The sequence below is a fragment of the Solanum stenotomum genome, chromosome 7 (assembly GCF_019186545.1).
Source record: "Solanum stenotomum isolate F172 chromosome 7, ASM1918654v1, whole genome shotgun sequence".
Taxonomy (NCBI): Eukaryota; Viridiplantae; Streptophyta; class Magnoliopsida; order Solanales; family Solanaceae; genus Solanum; species Solanum stenotomum.
In genome coordinates, this window is record NC_064288.1 from 28,870,842 (window position 1) to 28,890,390 (window position 19,549).

Genomic DNA, 19,549 nt, shown 5'->3' on the forward strand with positions numbered 1-19,549 from the left:
TTTTTTTGGGGGGTGGGGGGCTGGGTAAGAGGTGGGTGGGGGGGGGTCAAGGGTAGCGTGAAAAAATGAAATTTTGAAGTTGAAAATATATTTTAAAAACAAACTTAAAATTTTTTTTTGGGGGGGTGGGGTGGTAGGGGTGGGGTGGGGTGCTGGGTAGGAGGTGCGTGAGGGCGGGTAAAAAATTGAATTTAAAAACAAGCTTTAAATTTATTTATTTTTGGGGGGAGGGGGGGAGGTTGGTTGGAGGTAGGGACAAAATAAATTGATTTTTTCAACAATTTTTTTTTAATTGGAAGTTGGAAGAGAGTCTTGGAAAATGTTTTCCTTAAGTTTTGAAGGGAAGTCATTTTCCTTAAATTTGAGGAGTTGATTTGGAAAACATTTTCCAAAACATTTAACACAACCAAACATGAGAAAATTGGAAAACATTTTCCGGAAAATGTTTTCCTTCATACCAAACACATCCTAAGTGTTATGTAGCCTCCCAAGTTCTAAAATTAGAAAGAAAAACAATTAACATGATCTAAAGTAGGCAAGTTGAATCAGATTTTAAGGCTAAAGTTGAAATCAGATCTAAAGCAGACAAGTTGAAACAACATCATTTAACTTTCACATGTGGAACATAAAAGGCTAAAGTTATTCAAGATAACATTATTGCTTTAACTCTTTTACTTACTGTCAACTTTTTCGTTCAAACAACACCATTTAACTTTCAAAGAAAATCAACACAAACAAGAACAAGGATTCAAAACTCTCTTGATTAAAGATAACCAAGTGCGTTATCTTATTTACCCAATTTTAATCACTTCTAATCCTTCATAACAAAGACATGGTTCATTTTGAATCACTTCTCTTAGAATATGTAAAATGACTTCCTTAATAAGTGTAAGAAAAACAGGTTTACCAAACAATTATTACTTTTATACTATGAAGTTTGAACTTAGTAGTGTTTGTTTCAAATTTAAAAAGAGTACAAGTGTTTTACATTTAATCTATATTATTGTCTACTAACAAAATGTGTCATTAGTTAATAGGTGCAATGTAAAAAGTTTGTTATGGCAAAGGAGAAGAAAAGGACAAAAGGTTGTGATGAAACTTTTGAGGTCTTGAAATATCTTGACAATGAGCTTCAAAATAAGAAATTATTTGGAGAAGAAAATATTGGATTCGTTGAAATCATTGCCAGTTAAGATTTGTTAGAAAAACAATCATAGAAATATTTATGCTAAAGACACCAATAGGAGCTTATTCAAAATACAATCCACAAAAGTTTTAACTTCTTCGTTGTTTCACCGTAAGTTAACTGCATTTTACCAAAGGAAAAACACGCCCTGATGTGTCAACACAAAAATATTATATAATATATGTATGTTTGTGCATGCACATGACTGTTACTTTAGAATCTTGATCGTCAGATATCATTGAGAAATAAATAGAAAAATGTGTTATCTATATTATTTTATTAGTTACCTATTTTAGAAATGAGGAATTTTTACAATACAAGGCAAATGTTAAGTTAGTTATGCACAATATCATATAATGGGATTATTTTATTTTATGCAGCCAACGACAAGCCCTTAGTTTTGGTGACTTACAATTCGCAAGAAGTATAAAAATAAGAGATCCTCTTCCTATCTTATTTCTTATCTACTGCAGTTAACTGTCATGACTCACCCTAAATCTAACAAGATCACTTAGTTTTCTTAATAAAAAATTCCATAATTTGAACCTATGCACCTTCCTTATTTAGAAACATACTTGTCATATTCAACCATTTTGTTCAGAGTTCAGCCTCCTGAACCTTGTGTTCCCAAGCAGTCAAACTATGTCTAATAGCATAAACCTAACAGAGACCAATGGTTGACTTAAAAAGTGTAGTTGTATCACAAATCACTAGCTTAACCTAAAATTATAATGATAATAAGAGAAGAAGAGAAGGGTGGAGAAATTTTTTCCAGTCTGTAAATAAAGTATTGTGGTTGTTGCATTTATCATTTGTAGTGGAGCCTCATCCTATTTGAATACAAGGTAGACCAGAAATTCTCATGCTTGATCGCTTGCATTCAAAGTTTCTTTTCCTATAAAAACTTGGATGAACACTGTTTCACATGCAATAATAAATCATTGTTTACATGTTAGCATTATAGGAATGTCACTGGCAGCAAAAAGCAAATCCTTATTGTCAGCTTTACCCAAATGAAACTTTAGAAATCAATAAAGCTTAAATTTTATGACATCTTTTCCACTACAGAAACCACAACACAGTTGCAAGTCACAGCATAGATCTCATGGTGAAACCTTCAAATTGTACCCTCATCCTCTTCAATGTTTAATCTTATGCTCTATTGACTACTATAACCTATAAGCTAGTGTTATCACGGGAGGAAATCATAAATAAGGTTCAAAATATGTTGGGGTTAAGGACACAGCGTAATTGCACTCACTTTAGTGAATATGGACACAACCACATAGCCCAGTAACATAGAAATTTGAAAAGAATGTCAGCAGGTGGAGTGGAGCTATACCAACTTAGTGAAGCACAATATATTATTATCCTTCACAGATTCTCAACTGAAGAATCAGCCCTAATTAGTCCATTTATACTTATTTAGTGATTAATGCTTAGGGTAATACAACTACGAGCTAGACTCGCAAAAATTAAAAGTTATCGTATCAACAACACACGAATATCAAAACCCTAAAGCTAAAATTCAGACTTTCAAAGATACACATGAATATCAAAACCCTAAAACTAAAATTTAGACTTTCAAAGATAGAATTTCTTACCTGATTAATCCTATTCCAAGAACCCTAAATCTTTAAGACGTGAGGCATGCTCATCTGTGAAGCATTTTGTTCAATTTCAACAAGAAATTTGATGGAACAACTCTTCAACGAAAATGTGTGCTATGACGGAACGACTCTTCAATAAGAAATATGTGAGGGAAATCGTGTTCTTCAGCTCTTCAACTTTCAACAAGAAAGTTTGACGCAAATCGTGTTCTTCAAACTTGAGAGAAAAGCGTGCTATTCAGCTATGTCGGCGAAATTTTTACTGATTTGGGGGAAAATAAGTGTTAATGTTTTATGCATTATTTTTTTGCCCAATAAAAATTGGAGGGAGATAGTTGAAAATGTTGGAGGGAATATAATATTTTAGTGAAAACATTAAGGCCACATTTGTAATGTGTTGTTTTTACAATTATAAAAATAGGACACTTTAAAAGTGTTGTCATATATGTAAATAGTTGTTGCCAATTATATCATATTATAACAACGCTTATAAAGTGTAGCTTATACCATTAAAGAATACACTTTACAAGTGTTGCAAATATTATCGAAGCTAAAAGTTAAAAACTTGGACTAGGCTTTAAAAGCGACTCCAAAAATATTTTAGGCAACACTTTACGGGCGTTGTCCATATTTAGTTTGGCCATAGGTCTAAAATGTTGTAGTGATTTCTCCGTTCAGTATTGAACCCGAAGCTTTTCTTGGGAGGGGTCAAACGAAAAATTGCATTATTAAAAGATATCAATAAATTATATTGACTAATTTGAGATGACAAAATTATGGCTTGATGATGTTAAAGAATGACAAAAGTACCACATCGGTGGTTAATGAGATGGGTGGACTCCTTATAAGTCTTGAACAATCCTTCTCCTTTTGAGCTAGCTTTTAGGATGTGAGTTAGGCCCAAGACCTAATTTAACATGAGTTAGGCCCAAGACCTAATTTCATATGGTATCAAAGTAGGGCCCGTCTCACCCGATGTTGGGGCCCCCAAAATCAAAATTGCCCACACACCAGATGCTAAGTACTGGGTGTGAGGTGGGGTGTTAAAGAATGACAAAAGTCTCACATCGGTGGTTAATGAGATGAGTGGACTCCTTATAAGGTTTGGATAATCCTTCTCCCTTTGAGCTAACTTTTGGGGTGTGAGTTAGGCCCAAGACCTAATTTTACATGATTGATTGCAAAATATAATCTATTGAATCCATGGTGGCGGAGCTACCTACTCACTGTCTTCTTCCACAATAGACTGGTCGGAGAAGGAAGGAAGAGATGAGGCAGCGATGATGATTGGTTGTACGGAAAGTTCATCACTCTTCGTTTCATATTTGACTTCCCTAGCCAAGATAAGCTTCTCGAAGGTTTCTAATGGCAGATCCATTTAGTAAATGTTTTCTATGTCGTTTTCTATCTTGTTAGCATCTTCATCTATAATCAAATCCCCAATGTTCTGCATCCATACTTCTCTTCTCTTACCTCTTCTCAGTTTCTCTCAATTTTACGATTTTGCCCGAAATTAGATATAGAAAGCTTAGAAGATGAGCGACAAGACTTGTGAGTTCTCTCTAACACGTTCTCATGCATTTTCAATCTGTAAATCAACTTGAGTTTTTTTTTCAACTTTGAATTGTTCTAGAATGTTTTGAGATTTGTATTCTGATTATAATTTATTTTCCAGAAAAGGCTCCAATTAGAAAATCAACTAAGTTCTTTCAAAATTTGTATTCTCCGACATTTTCATCAGAGTGTCACGAAATTTGAATTAGAGGTCGTCAACTCTGCCACAGATGACATCGGTGTGTATGAAGCTCTGGCATGAGTTAAACCTTTGATTTTGCTGCCGGTGATGGAATCAGTCTACTGTATTCGTTTTTGCATTTAACTTTGTTCTTCGTGTTTACTTTTACTTTCTAAGGCAAAATATGAGTAGTAGCTTCCAAATAAAGGATTGGATTTAAATCAAGTCTTTAGTTTAACTATCAGTAGGTCATTTGTGGATTTTCTTCCATGTTTTATCCTCATCTATTTTATTTTTTGGAAGTTAGTGTTTAAGTTGTTAATTTATACTTTACTTTTTTGAATTTTTTGTGGATTTTCTTTCATACTCAACTGATTCTATGGCGCAAGTAAACATTGCAATGTCCATACCCATTGCTAATGGGCGGTGTCTATTTCTTATTTTAACCGTGACAAGTTTCTCTTCTCGTTTCAAGAAGAACTCTCTCATCCATAATGGCATCACAATCACATATTATCCCAGTCGCTATTTCTCTCCATTTCTCATGAAATAGGAGAAGAGCTGGAAGCTGACAGGGTCGATACATTGTTTATAGTGGTGAGTTCGACAATGCTCAAGGTTTTTAATAAGCTAACACCACTCAAGGTTTAAAGATCAGAGGAAGTGAGGATGGATAGGCAGAGAGAGAGAAATTGAATAGGACGTTCGCCTGCACTATGATAAATTTTTCTGACAACTTATTACCTTACGCTGTCAATATTTGATTATTTTCTACAAAGTAATATGCATCTTTAACTTTTAAAAATTTAATATTTCCATCTGTATCATTGACCATACGGCAAAAAGGCAATATTCTCATTCTATAATTAGTCTGGTCCAGATTCAGTTGGGATTTTTGTCATCTCACATAGTTACAGTGGAGTGGTAGCCCGAGCATGTGGTCTTGCTAGTTTAGAACCAACAAAGGTAAACATTTGTTGAAAGTTAATTTAGAAATATTGCTGTTGCTCCGTTGCTAGTTTTGGTCCTTTTATGATTAATGTAGATGTTGTTACTTTTTTCTAACTAAAATATTTTACAGATTGCTGAGATCCTCAAAGATCGAACTGCTTGGTTTCAAGACTGCTGAAACGTCTAAGTTTTCACAATGTTTTTTGTAGGAAATGGTGGTACAATTTAGCTTTTATATACACAAGTGAGTACCTTCTCTTTAATCTTTATGTAGGCTTTTGATTGGATTAGCTTCAGTACTGAGGGGATCAATTAAATCATTTCTTTCGGATATATGCTCCTACCACTCTGCCTCCTGCATATGATTTTCGGACGCTCAGATACACAGCCACCCTAGACAATGGTAGCATTGTGGTAAACAATCCTTCACATTAGTGTGAGCGACCTGGGCACTTTTATACTTAGTTCTGATATTCCACATTTAACTAGTCTTTAAACATCTCAACCCTTGGATTGAATAGGAGTCTAGAATGTAATATGTTTGGGTCATATTTAACTAAATGCTGCATTATAATTTCCATATACACCTTTAAGGATCTCGCTACTTCAGTATGACACTTTGCTCCATTGTTTGTGATTCTTAGTAGTGAATTCTATTAGTTGTGCCATCTCATATATGTTGCTGATATTTTCTTTTAATATATAAGTGCATAGCACACTTTTTTTGCAGCTAGTGAACCATTTTCCTTCATGGATGTAAATTATCCAGTGATAATTGTTGACGAGGCAACCGTTGGTGTCTTGTAATCGTATTATATAATTAGTTTCGATAATGTTATTGCATGATTGGATCGGGTCACAATGATTAGAGTGAATGATATGTTTAACAATTGAACCGGGTAGTAAGGATAATATAAATGTATTCATGGTGGAGTTGAATACATTGTATGGCATAACTAAGCTCTCCCAACCAATGATATGCAAACAATTTTATGTTAGCAATGTGAAGTTTCTCACTTAATCTTTTTTCTTAATTGTTGGCAGCAGTATCATTGTGGGAGTTCCTACCCCGCAGTATGTAAAATAAATCCCCGCTATGTAGATTTTTTTTTGTAGTTAAAGAGCCTAATAATTTAAGGTTAATGAAAATAAATGGTCTGTTACAATTGAAAAGTGCAAATAATTTATATCAATCAGTCGTACAATAAGAGCTTTTGAAACCCATTAAATTATCAGATAATTTGACCTGAAACTAATATCACAAAATAACAACTTTTTTTTGAGATATCACATATATATTCCAATAGATAATGATTTACAGTGGAGGTTAATAGTTATAGTTGCTGACAACGGCTAATGATGATGGTTGACGATATAAAAAGTGGTAGTTGATGGTGATAATTATCCTTAGTAATTGATGGTTGGTGGTGTGACCGCAAATAATAGCTAGGGCTGTAACAACTAATTAGAATAGTAATGGTAATTGTGGATAGTGATAGTTGATAATGATGTGCGATCATGACAAACAATAATGATGTGCGAAGGTAGTAGCTGATAGAACAAAATCCCTCCTAAATAAATATTTTTATGATATCAATACTTTATTATAAAATTTAATCATTTAAATCTATTCAAACTCAATAAGAGGCATGAATTGTAATAAAAAAAATATATTTAATTGTTATGATTTAATGACTATTATTCCAACTTTAAAAAAATTAAGACACATAATAGCTTTGATATGGATAATAACTTTTATTTTTACTAGAGAGGTACAAATAAATGTGGCCTCATGTGCATCCCTACTGGCTACCGCAACTTTTTTTTTTTTTTTCTGATCAAGTGTTTAGATTTACGGTGTGTTGAATATGATAAAAAAATATTGTTCATAGAAAATATTTTCTAAAAAAATTGTTCCAAGAAAATAAGTACCTATTTTTTTTTGTGTCTACTATGTAAATTAAAATTTATACCTAAAAATATTTATATATAATCTAGATAAATATTATCGAAGATAAAGGTGGAGGGTAGGGGCTGTAAGAGGTGAGGAGGAGAGTATCGATATGAAGTATCACTTATATAATTTATTTTTCATATTTTCATTTAGAAAGTTATTTTTCTTAATTTTACCGAACTTATTTTCTTAACGAAACAGTTTACATAAAATATGATGATTTTTTTTCTTTCATATTAAAAACACTTTAGATTAATTGTTAATGAATAATATGCACACATATACATGTCGACAGCTTCACATACGTTATTTTAATTAAATACTCCCGTCGTTGTATATATAAGGCCAAACACATATACAGCCCCTCAAACTTGCCCTCATTTTTCATTTTGGCACTCCAACTTAGCCTTGTTCCATTTTAACCCTTAAACTCCATTTGTTCTGTACCATTTAAACACTTATACTAATTTTTATGATTTGTTTTTATTTATGTTCTTCAATTGCAATTTCTTATTTTTTAAAAATAGACGTGTGCCTGTTAATTAAAAAAAATAAACATTCGCGAACGAACATAAAATTTTTCAAACAATAATATTATTTTTTGATATTTCTCTGTATTTTTGCATGAAAATAAATTGACGAAAGTTCTTTGATTTTCTTTCTTAAACATTCAATCAAATTAAATAACACTACTTATTTATTTTTTCTTATCATCTAGGTTATCTAAATTTAACGCAAATACTCACTTTTAATTTTTAATATAAATCAATACGAATAAAAAAACCCATCTTCAAAAAGACTCGACTGACTTAGTTAATAACACTACTAAAAAAAGACTCTTGTTTATTGCTAATAACACTACTAAACAATGTTAAAACTCGACTGACTTTGTTAGGTTGTTAGTGATTTTAAAGAAAGAAAACCAACACAATTTCGTCGGTTATTTTTCACACAAAAATACATAACACTCTTAAAAAGAAATTATTATTTTTTAAATAGAATTATTTTTTGTTAATTTTTATTTTTTAAACTAAAAAATGACACATGTCGATTTAAAATAAGAAGTTGCAATTGAAGAATATATATAAAAATAAATAAATCATAAAAATAGTATTTCGTGTTAAAATGGAACATAAAAAATGGAGTTCAAGGGTTAAAATGGAACAAGGCTAAGATAAAGTGCCAAAATGAAAAATGTGGACAAATTAGAGGGGTTATATATGTGTTTGGCCTATATATAATATAGTAATATAATAAACATAATTGCGATACATACCACATGTGATGCTTTGATATTTTTGATTCTCTAGAGGAAGAAACATTCATGCATGATTACGACTTTTCCATGGAGATGGAGCCACATTACATGAATGTTGTCACCTTAGGCTTAGTCCCTATTCATCTTTTGTTTTGATGTGATATCTTTAGCATTACTCATAAGAATCTTTTCATAGTTTAATAGTTTAAATGACTGACTATTTAAAATTTAATTTTATTGACGAGATTTTGATTTCTCAACTTATAATTTTATGTCATATTTTAAGAATTTATTAAATTTTATGTTTACTAATAATGTCACAATGTGCATATGCTGACAACCACATTTAATCAATATAAAATTTCACTTTGGCAAGTTCTAAATTAAGAAAAAAAAACACAAATGTAACTTATCTCATTATTAAATACGTTTAAAATATATCAAAAATATAAATCTCAGTCATTTTGTCTCATTTATTTAATTTAAAAAACGTGAACATTCTCTTAACATAAATTTTAGCTAATAAATAACTATATTGAATATGGTTAACTCATGAGTATAGCAATTGTACTTCTCTTAAAAAATGTAAGAGTATAGAAACCTCTAAAAAGTACAATTATTAGGGTGTGTTTGGTATGCAGGAAAATATTTTCTATTTTTCTTATATTATTTTTTATGTTTAATTCAAATATTGACCCATGATCCTTTTATTATTATTATTATTATTATCAAATAATAAACCAAAGGCTGTTTTGTACAAACAAAGCTCGAGTTCAGATCACTCAAAAAAAAAAAAAAGTAATAAGAAAAATAATAGCAAATCCCTATTACGCTATTTTTTTTTCTTTTTCTAGCAGATTGAACCTACAAGATGTTGGAAAATATTGGAAAACATGAAAAATCTTGTAGCTTGAGGCATGCCTATGACAATGTCCTCAAGGATAGTTCACCGGTTAAAATGTATTCCCCAAGATTCAACAAACTATTCTACTATTAAAATTAGGAGACTGAAACTAACAAATAAATTATTTTACTTGAGAAAACTCAGCAAAAATTATAAACTAAGGAAGAAAAGTTTACCTTTCAATCTTTTCTACTTCCTCTCCTTTTACAGACAAACAAACCATATATATAGTAATCTAATCATCATGCATACAATGTACGTTAATATAAAATAATTGCCATAAAAGGCTATAGAATTATTACCAAATATTTATTTGAATTTGTGCAACTCCCAAATCAATTGGTTACTGCTATAACGACATTACCCGCTGCCATATTAACAAAAACAAGCTATTGGCCACACTATTAAAAAATACTTAATATAATATTAATAAGGCTAAAATAGTATACGGTAATAATATGTAATAAATTCTTTTGACCATCTTTAATAATAGATATAAAGAATTTTAAATATGATTCTTATAATTTTTAAGATAATAAAAATATTTTATCAACAATCCCCAGATATCTTAAAAACAATATTAAGAAATAATATAATAATAAAAATATATAAAAGATAATTATCGCTGGGAAATTCAAAAGAAAGTATAATGCATTGAATCTAGTATCTCGTAGACTATGAATCAAACTTCGAGAAAATAAGATTAAACTTACGGAACAAATGGCGAAGCTTAAAACTTCTATGAAATAAAAATTCTGTTGTAAGCTCAAAGTCTTATTTTATCACATTATACATGCACAATCTTTGTCGATATCGCGGTTTTGCACGAAGAGGCCATGCACGTGTCCAAATATTCATGAATGCTTTAGAAATCTGTCACAATTTCATTGAAGCGGCACCACTCCACACTCATATACAGGTCCACCCATCAAATGTATTCTGCAGAGCAATACACCACCTATAACGGATATGACTATGGATTAAGAGCTCACAACTCAACCTCACTTTTCTTGCAGATTTGCACTACATGCATACCATAATGGATCACATATGGGACAAAGATATATAGTGCACAAGATAAAACAATGACTTGTTATTACCCATATGAACCTAATTCATGGGATCTCCAATCACATAGGTTGAGTTACCATCATGTTTAATATACAACTTGACCATATTCCCATTGTAACGACCCAAACAGTATTTTGTGAAACTAAGTTTTTCGGGTCTGTACCATCCTGCAATAACGAAAATAATCCCGCCAAAACGAGCCGCCATAATGGGATTGGTGCCGCCATGGCGGGATAGTCGCAAACATAATTGAAAGACGCGAATTCTTATTTTCCCCTTCCTCCCTTAAGTGCCAAAATAGACGAGGGTCATCCTGAAAATCCTCAAAAGACTGCTCTAGGCTTGTGGAGGAGGTAGAGGAGGAATTCTAACATAAGAAAGGCTACAACCCATGGATTCTAGGCCTGCCTCCATTGTTTCGTTCTCCGGAAGGCAGAAATCGTGCTATAATCCTCATACAACTACTTGGCGCCCATGTAGGCTAGATTTTCTTTATTGAGTAGTTGATAACTCGTTCCCACCCCTAACATATTGTAAGTCGACTGGAGAATACATATTTAATCCTTCGGGCATGAATATGGTAGGATAGTAAGTATGGTCCCTGGGTAGGTGATAGTTGGGTTTCCCGTCAGTGTTATATATGCCTGCTAACTACTCTATTGTATTCATGCATGTATGTGAATAAGGAAGTTGAAATGAATCTAATGAAACAACTAATTGTGATTCTGTAGCATGTAAGGAACCTGTTACCTGATGGTATGATATAAGTATGTAAATCATTCATTGTGGTGCTGAATGTGTTTGTGATTGTGGTTGATTAGATCGGGTGTCACGTTTCGACATATAATTGGATTGGGTGTCACGTTTCGACATATAATTGGATCAGGTGTCACGTTCTAACCATAATTGGATCGGGTGTTACGTTCTGATACATTATTGGATCAAGTGTCACATTCCAACAGATTATCGAATCGAGTGTCACGTTTTGACACATTACTGGATTGGGTGTCATATTCTGACACACAAATAACTTGGGTGTGGGTTCCATGATAGGACCATTATTGGCTGCTTATCTGTCAATGAATATGATTTCCCGTACCATAACTGAGAAATTGATAGAACTGTGATTGATCATACCAATTCTGTGTAATAATGGATATGAGAGAATCGAAAGTCCGAATGTTACTAATTTTCGTATTGTTATGATTTTATTTGTGTTACTATATTGTGGCTGTTGAATGTGATATGTATCCCGGGTATGAGGAGGTGTGAGCATAAGAGGAAGAGTAGCGGAAATGGTGATGAATGACTGATCCTTGGGAATGGGGTTCATTCCAGAGTGATTAATGAGACTTGTTATGGTATACTTTGTGGTCAAAGGCCGGATTGTTGTGGTGGAGAATCATACGAGTGTAGTAAGTTGGTTGGCCGGATTGGGGGCGATGTGTGTTTCGGAAACTCCTCTATGTGATAGAGAGTTTAGGTCTTAATCTAAATAGGAGTTTGTAGCGATGCAAATGGAAGGCCAATACTGTGTTGTTCCCTAGTTATGGTTAACACAAAGAAGGTGGTCGTGTGGGTGAAAAGGTTAGCTGTGGTATTTTTCTTATAACATGTTTCTTCTAGTTGATTTCTTTATATTAGATGGTGGGTATTCGGTTGACTGATGATACCTATCAGTATGTGTTGTTGTACTGATACTATTCTTGCTATGTAACTTGACATAGTCTGGTTGCAAGGTCAGTGATGTTTCGTAGGAGAATACGAAGACGATTTCCAACAGCTTCTACTGTCCTGCTTTATGGTGGGAGTTGTGTCATGATATTTTTTTTACATGAAGTATCTTTAGTAGCTATTGTACCTGTTTAGACTAGATTCCCTAGGGTGTTAATTATTCTAGAATTTCAATCTTGGTTTTGTTTTAACTTAGTATCTTGTAAGCTTCACGAACTTTCCATATTGTCTCTTATCTTCTTAATTTTTCCGCATGATGAAATCGTTTAGGGACTATGGGTTCTCCTATCTAGGTGTTAGAGCAGGTACTGGCACAACCCTGTGGGGTGGGTTGTGACAAATTGGTATCAAAGTATAGGTTACCGGTCTTTTTGTACATAGGAAATATGGAATAGACTTGAGAGGATTGGTGTGTTGACGTCCACATCTAATCTTCAGGAAGCCATGAAGAATTCTATGAAGTTGTTCTATTTCTTCTCTCATTTCGTGTGATTTGTCAGATGTGGGGTAGGTTAAGTCCAACTGGTATATCCGAATTTCAATTGATATCTTAACAAAGTGAACTTGATGCTGTAGTCGTGGCTGAAGGGACACAAACAAGGAAAATTGGAATCGAGAAGGTTCCAATTATTATCTGGCCTTAGAGGTTGTGCAAATGCTTGGATGATCAACTAATAGTTATCAATGAAGCAAATTAAGTTAATAACTTTGACTTGCTTGAGTGATGTAGATTGAAATTGTGATCATGAGCATAGTAGTGCCTAAATAAGCATTGGTGAGTGAAGTGTACTTGCCTAAATGATATGATGTGACTGTGTTTTTTGATATTGCATGAATAATTGCCTACTTGCAGAAATAGTTGAATATCACAAGAGGTATAATTGCTTAAGTCTCTATGAACTTGTGGATAGAAAAGAGGCATGTTTAGTGGGGCTCAATGGTTTCATGATGACTTATAATGTGATTAATAAGCATATTCTTGAAGTGTGCATGTTTGTTATGCCAAGATAAAGGGAAAATTCTCTTGTATGTGTAGGCCAAATTCAACTAGGGGAGTTGGGTTCTAGCTAAATTATGATCCTGAGGGTCAATAAAGAACTCTACGAACAGAGAGAACTCCAATGAAATTGTTTCTTGGGAATTGACCCTGTCAATGCCACCATGGCGAGATTATCCCTCCATGGAGGGACTGCCATATCGGGAATTTTCTTGTAATGGCGGGCTAGGTTGAGACAGAATCTCAGTACTATCTCCCATGTTCCCCCCTTGTTCCACCAATTGACTTTGAATAGTATATTGACTAACTCTCGCATCCCAATCAGTGATCATCAGTAAAATAGTGAGTTATAAGCATCTAGAATTTATTTATACCTACGAAATTAAATATCTAGCATCTATGTCTTTATAAAACATAGGAAAACAAGAAGGAAATAGTGCAATTATTTGTTGCATGCCCAAACGGGGCAAACCCAAAACCAAGCCAAAGATTTCTACTAAGAGAGATGGGGAGTGTTGTCATCGGAATCGAGGTTCTTTGGGGCCTCCTCACCAGTCCATGCCTCACTCAACTAGGAAAACTCTCGAAAGTCCTCTGGTTCAAGCGTGGGAAGTTCCCGCTAGGGGGCGATGCAAGAAAATATAACCTTGATGGCCTTCAACATCCTGCCCATCACACGGTCCTTCTCGAGGTTCTTCTTCTTCTCCCATCACAACTGGTGGCGGAACATCTCGACCTCAAAGGCGGTGTAGGGTGGAACTGAAGCTGAGGTGCTAGCATAGGTACCTCCAAATCTTCTTTGGACAGCAGCCAAGTCCTCTTCCACGCAATGGCCTGATAGTAGGGGCTGAGATTGGGTAGAAGGGGCGTCATTGGCCTCATCGTCTGGCTTTGCTGCTCCTGGCCCTACATACCTTAATTTTCTTTCTTCCTTTAGAAGTGGGCCGCCTGATCAGGAGAGAATGGAAATGGGGATCCATGGGTGATACCTCGTCATTGTCTAGGAGTGGCACCCCCACCCGCTTGCACATCACCGTTACCAACCCCGGTAAGAAGAATGCCTTTTTGTTGCCTTGGTAGAACATCTTCCACTCAGACACTATCTGTGCCACCACGTTTATCCTGATTCCCTGCACTGCACAAGCCACCACCATAGCCCTAAGATAAGTCACGTAGATGCGATTTCCCTATGGGCTAATCCCCCTAGCCACCAAATTCAGCCGCCTCTTTGCATCGACGTTCTAGTAAGTGTTGGTGATTCGCTCTGTAGTAACCTAGTAGATACAATCCTGACATTCATTCTCAACTAGTGTATGTCGTACCCAAACCAGATCCATTTTTCCTAAGTCAATCTCGTACTCAGCATTGGAGACTTCCGGCACCTCGAGCATTACATTGATGAATTGAGGGCTCACACTCCTATGATACGGATGATAGAGTGAGGTGCATCCTAGCACACAGTTGGGAGGAGGGCATAGAATTGCCTCACTCAGCCTGAGTGCGCGATAGGGAAGCCTCCGCTAGTGATCCCTAACCTAACTCTATTAGCCGAGCATGGAAGGGGGGAGCCTTCTCCATTAAGACTAGAAAGTAGAAACCCCTTTCGTACAAAATATTGGTGTTTCAGTAGTCATGATGCCTCTCCCGACTTGCAGCATCAGGAAACTAGACAAAGTGCAAGTTTTCTTCATTGAATTCAACCATTTTTGATCAAACCTGCAATTTCATAATGTGCATATTAGGACTCAGCATATATAGGTGACCCTGTGAGCAAAAGGAAGGGGAAAAATTCTTCTAGCTGAAATGGCTGGGAGGCCACTGGTTCATGGCCTCCTGCAATGGCGGCTAGGATCCCTCCATGGTGATACCGCCACAGCGGGAGCAAGGCCACCATGGCGGCCTTCATCTAGGTCGAAGCTTCAGGGATACGTTCATGGCACCTCTTCGCCCAAAAACTCCATTTTCACTAAATTTTCGTTAGATCAGTGTTTCAAAAATACCCTACTACCTAATTATGCAAAGTTTCTAGCATTTCCACTCCTAAATGGTGTTGAAATCTAAGTTGCCAACCAAGAACACTATTCAACTTCCCCCACCCATTCCAAAACGTTTCTGCCCTATTTTCCCGTAATGCTTACTCTAAGAACATTGTAAAGATGTTGTAAGCTTAAGGGAAGTTTCCATGCTACGGTTACTGCATCAAATCAAGCAACCCACTTGAAATTTCAAAAAACTACCTACAAGACAATTTACTCAATCGATTCTTTCCATGCAATCATTGTTAAGCAAGTAATGAAGCAATTAGAGTAGGGAGGGAGATCATTACCTTAGTTTTGACGGCTAGATCGAAGCGATTGAGAGAGTTTTGGGAGTTTTAGGGTGTGTATTGGAGGAAATAGGGAGAACCCATTTCTCCCCCCTCTTAACTGACCCCCGCATTTCTGCCATGGCGGTAGAGTCCCGCTACAACAGGATCTCGACTATTATTGTGGGATCAGTTTGGGTATTATAGGGATATATTTTGTTCATGTTTGGTCTCGTTAATCCGATCTGAGCCCTTTGACAAGGTCCTTTTCATTCTTAACTCTCGGGGTACACGGTCTTTTATTGTTCCGTCACAAATTAATCCTTTAGTTTCCAAAGTACTCTAACCGACTTGTGCCCACTCCTCCGTTTATCATCCGGGGATGAATGAGGGGTAAATTGGTATCTATTGTAACGACCCAAATTGTATTTCGTGAGACTAAGTTGTCCGGGCCTGTACCATCCCGCCATAGCGGGAATGATCCTGCCATAGTAGCACCACCAGAGCGGGATGGTTTCTGCCACAACGGGATAGTCGGAAAAAAAATTGAAAAATGCAAATTCTTATTTTCCCCTTCCTCCCTTAAGTGCTTAAATAGATGAGGGTCACCCTAAAAACCCTCAAAAGGCTGCTTTTGACTTGGTGTTACGACCCAGGGGTACCCCTAAATGCAACATGGCGTATAGAACCCCAAAGGACTCCATACAAGCCACTTAGCTCTCGTAACATAAGAAATATAATAATAAGAGTAAAATAATAGTCCAAGTCCAATAGTTTTTATAAAAAAAACGGAAGTCTAAATCACTTGTCTTATCATAGCCATCTAATACAATAGAATGAAATTAGGCCTAGTGCATACATCATCTCCAAAAGAGAAATACGGGAAAAGAAACTAAAACAATGAAAGTCCATCCTCGAAGAATGAGGACTCACCAAAGCTCAGAAATATCTTAAGTAAACCTCTAGTCACGAAACTGATGACCCTGACTGTCGGACCCTACATTTGGGAAAAATGTAGGCAAGAGTATGCATTAGTACAAAACAATGTACCAAGTATGATAGCCATGCATAATACATTTAAAACATGCTAAAAGGAACATTTTATTTCATGACATACAATTGACCAAGCTAAAACATGATATAAGAGGGTTAGAAAACATAAGTCATAAAACCATGGTCAATGCAAGCTAACATCCACTTTGAAACATTTGAAATCATATGTGATACTTCTTGAATTAACCTTAGTTCATTATTAATATGGGGAATTAGCCTTAACCGACATAGAGATCATGTGAGCTATAACATGATCCCCCGGTGTCTCCCACACCGAAAAGGATTGTCCTACTTGCCGAAGGTAGAACCATTAACTTCTAGCTTAAGTGGATCCACTGGCTTATCATCCTATGGGGCACATTGTTCAAGGGATACAAAGATTGTTACTAGAAACCCGGCCTCTACTAATGTGATGGCTTCCATCTCAAGAGATTGCTTCTAGAAATCCGGCCTCTACTCACGTGAGGGCTTCCATCTCATATCAATATCCACTCGGTGCTAAGCATAAATCCCATAGAGTATTTATTAAGTCTTGACTTATCTCATGATCCTGGGTATCCTTGGATAACCAATCCAAGCTAAAAACATCATATTAGGATAGCTCGTTAGATCATCCGTCCATGGTCTCTTTTAATATTTGATTCTATTAGGTGAGAAAGTCTTTCAACCTAAGAACCCTTATTATGTGAGAGAAAACCTTTCACATCATTCTAGTATGTGTTTATGAGAATATCCTTTCAACAACACAACAACATCATCATCATTGGTACTTTACTCTAAAAGAACCCTTAACACATTTGCATAAATTTCAAAAGAAAATGCATAGGTCCATCTTTTACCTCTTGAGGTTCAAACCCACTTTCAATCATCAATACTTAAAAAACGTGGGTTAGATATGGATTTCATCATAAATTCATGTAAAGCTAGCAATACATGCTCAATTTCATAAACTCTCCCTTTACATCCAAAATCCCACATCACATGATTCATAACTTGAAAACATAGGGGTTACATGGGTTCATGGGGAGATCATCATAAAATCATAGTATTTCATCAATTCAGGCATAAGTGATCATAATTCAATTATTTAAATCAACATTGAAAAGAACCCATGACAATTGAAGAAAACCCTAACTCGATTGGACATTTCTAACTTTGAAAATAAGAGAATTTGGGAACTCCATGAATGAAAGGATTTCATGGATGAAAAATATCATACCTCAAAGCCCAATGCTTAACTTCAATTGAGCATATTGAGGCTTGACCTTGATCCTAGCTTGAATCCTTTCTTCTTCTTCTTCAAGTTCTAGAGAGAGAAATATTTTGGGGAGAAAAACTTTAGGATTTCTTTTGGGTTTTTGAAATAATGACTTGAATTGGTGAGTTTTGAGGTTAAAATGACTTATATAGGGGTCCTAGGCTTAGGCAAAATGGCATAGCTTTGTTTTAATTAAAATCGGAAAAGAACCAAAAACCCTGAACTAAAACTACTGAACCACCACCACGCTCGAGTTCATGAACCGTGGTGTCTCTCACGAACCATGGTGGCTGCCGTGGTCACTTTACCAGTGGGTTGACAACCACCTCCTTAACCCCTAAAAACTAAGTCATCTCCACGACCTCTCCCACGATCGTGGTGGCCTTCATGAGCCGTCTAGTGGCTCGTGAGAAGGGTCCTATTTGGTACAGTTTAGCCTAGCTACTGCCCAGCCTATCACAAGCATCACCACAACCCGTGGTCCCTACCACGAGGCGTCATAGTGACCGTGAAAGGTGAGGCAGTGCTTGGTGAAGGCTGGCCAAGCTTCCTTCCTTGGCTTTTGCCGTCTCAGTTAGCCCTAGATTAGCCTACTAGATTTCGAGGTGTTATATTTGGGGAGGAGGGAAAGGAAATATTCTAATGCAAGAAAGGATACAACCCACAGATTCTAGGCCTGCCTCCATTGTTTCATTGTCTGGAAGTCAGGAATCGTGCTATAATACTCATACAACTGCTTGGTGCCCAAGTAGGCTATGTTTTCTTTATTGAGTAGTTGATAAGTCGTTCCCACCCTTAATATATTGTAAGTCTACTAGAGATTACAAGTTTAGCCCTTCATGCACGAAGATGGAAGGATAGTAAGTGTGATCCCTTTGGTTTGAACTAGTGTGTACCGTGTGGATGGACTTATCTTATGAATTTAGGGGTAGGTGATAGTTGGATTTCCCATCAGTGTTATGTATGTCTGCTAACTACTCTATTGTATTCATGCATGTATGTGAATAGGGAAAGATTAATTAAATAATGAATGTACAATTTGTGATTCCGTAGCATGCAAGGAACATGTTACCTAATGGTATGATACAAGTGTTTAAATCATTCATTGTGGTGCTGATTGTGTTTGTGAATGTGGTTGATTGGATCAGGTGTTATGTGCCAACACATAATTAGATCGCGTGTCACGTTCTGACACATAATTGGATTAGGTGTCATGTTTGGACACATTATATGATCGGATGTCACATTTTGATACATTATTGGATCGGGTGTCACGTTCCAACACACTAACAACTTGGGTGTGGGTTTCATGAGAGGACCATTGTTGGTTGCTTATCTATGAATGAATATGATTTGTTGTACCATAATTGAGAAATTTATAGAACTGTGATTGATCATACCCATCTTTTGTAATAATGAATATGAGAGAACTGGAAGTCTGAGTGTTACTAATTTCCGTATTTGTCACTCCCCGAGCCTACCCCCTTGACGCAGACACGGGACCTAGGATCATGAGTGACACCAAGCTAACCC

The 19,549-nt window shown here is 35.6% G+C and overlaps 1 protein-coding gene and 1 long non-coding RNA gene across 2 annotated transcripts in view; both read left to right on the plus strand.

Moving 5' to 3' along the window:
- Window positions 1-19,549, plus strand: part of LOC125871851 (uncharacterized) — a 553,480-nt gene that overhangs the window by 447,386 nt on the left and 86,545 nt on the right. The gene's annotated exons all lie outside the window — the stretch shown is intronic.
- LOC125871855 (uncharacterized) lies at window positions 4,031-6,475 on the plus strand. Its single transcript, XR_007447048.1, has 5 exons — window positions 4,031-4,351; window positions 5,010-5,128; window positions 5,412-5,497; window positions 5,613-5,726; window positions 6,190-6,475. It is a non-coding gene; the product is annotated as an uncharacterized LOC125871855 (long non-coding RNA).